Below are 1,988 nucleotides of genomic sequence, written 5' to 3' on the forward strand. Positions count from 1 at the left end.
ACCCATCTTCCCACCTAAGGGGAGATCAGTCTCCCATGTGGGGCCCTCTCCATCCTCCTTCCACCCCAAGAGCAGGGCTGCGGATGCCTTTCAGGATTTGCAATCATAATATATCAAGGAAGAAGGGAAGTAAAAGTTCAGACAGGGAATTTCCTGATGCCTATCAGTGTGAGATCTAATCCTTCATGTCACAATCATGTCCCTGCTTGAACTTAAGGGCATCTGAATCTTTTTTTTTTTTTTTTTGTTATTCTTAAAAACACGTCTTGAGGAAATAGCCTCAAGTTGCATCAGGGGAGATTTATATTAGATTTCAGGAAACATTTTTTCGAGGAAAAGGTTGTAAAAGATTAGAACAGACTGCGCAGGGAAGTGGTGGAGTCACGATCCCTGGAAGTGTTCAAAAAAAACTTGGATTTGGTGCTTAAGGACATGATTTAATGGTGAACATGCTGGTGCTGGGTTGATGGTTGGACTTGATGAACTCAGAGGTCTTTTCCAACCTTAACAATTCTGTGATTCCATGATTCTCGCCATTGCCACTCAAAACAATCTGTATCTGGAACAGGAAACCGTATGGGAAGGGAAGAATCAAGTTGGGAGTTTAACAAAGCAAGGAGTCCCTGCTGATTGAAAATCAGGAACCTTTATTCATTACAACTCATTCCACTAGGAAAACAAATCTGTTTGGTTGTGCCAAGTCACCGGATTAGTCCCACAGTCTCTTTGATTGTTTGCCTTTCTGTCTTGCTCTCGGTCATCTTGGTTTGAAATTTGCCTCCTTGTCTACAGCATTGCAAAGAGGGAAAAACATTCAGCTTTCATGGAGAAATGAACTGAGGCAGGAGATTATCAGGGGATCTGATCTGAGGCCTTTTACTTTACAGCTTGTGGTATTGCTGCCCATCAGCGCAGAGCCAAGATCAGGCCCTCCCTGTTCTTCCTTTCTCTATTCGCTACTTAGAAACTGCTCTTTCCTAAAGTGATGAGTTTGAAGGGATCTGTGGTTGTTTTGTTCTGCATTGGTAGGCTGTGGGGCAATGTTAGCTGTTGGTTCCCGTTTAAAGACAGAAGTTAACAGGAAATCCTTTAAAAAAAATAAACCATACAAAGCCAAATTCTGCTCTTGTTTACACCTTGGCAACTCCACTCACTTCAACACAAGGTTAAAAAAACAAGGCAGAGTCTGGTCATAGGTCTTAAACTTTGTTCTTTGCATGTGAGGAGAGGCAGTGCATGAGGAAGGAGAGCTGACCGGAACATTGACAGATTTCCGCTCAGTTCCATATTTTATTCTTCCATATATAAAGAGAATGAGGCTGTTTTATGTTCAGCTTGCAGAGAGAACTAAAATCAAGTCTTTTTAGTAAAACGGAAAGGTGCAGCAATATTGAATTAAGTCATGGGTTTTGGCCAAGAGTATATTTAGAAGTAGCACAGGTTTCCAGAAGGTGTTACAAGGCATATTTATGACAAATAGGCTCAGCTGGCAGCCAGCCATCCATTTTTTTTTCTCTCCAGAGGTTTTCGTAAAGAAGAACTCTGAAGCTGGAAGTATTCCCACATTGTTCTGATTTCTGCATTTCTTTGGAATTTATCTGTGATGAGTTTGGATGATGATGTTCACTGGCAGTAGATGGACTCCTTTACAGAGTTGTCTGTGACTCTTCTTTGAACTAATGTATATGTATTGAGTAACTTACCTGGACATTTTTGTCCTAATAATTCTTATATAGTTAAGTAGAAGGACTGAGAAAAAACAAAACCAAAAGGAAAAAAAAAAAAAAAAAGAGCATTGTCTATGATAGTTCTGGTTCCCTGCTATACCAGGTAAATAGAGGAGCCAGCACATAGAAGTTCAATTAAAATACTTTACAGCTGCTGACCTTCTTAAAATCCAGAAATAGTAGATTTGGTGGCAGGCTGGGTTTAATTCATGTATCAAGCTGGCCTGCCTTGTCCTTACAGGGAGGCACCCAGCCGATGAG

The sequence above is a fragment of the Empidonax traillii genome, unplaced genomic scaffold, assembly GCF_003031625.1.
Source record: "Empidonax traillii isolate 1590-97213 ecotype Southwest subspecies unplaced genomic scaffold, ASM303162v1 scaffold236:size2090792, whole genome shotgun sequence".
Taxonomy (NCBI): Eukaryota; Metazoa; Chordata; class Aves; order Passeriformes; family Tyrannidae; genus Empidonax; species Empidonax traillii.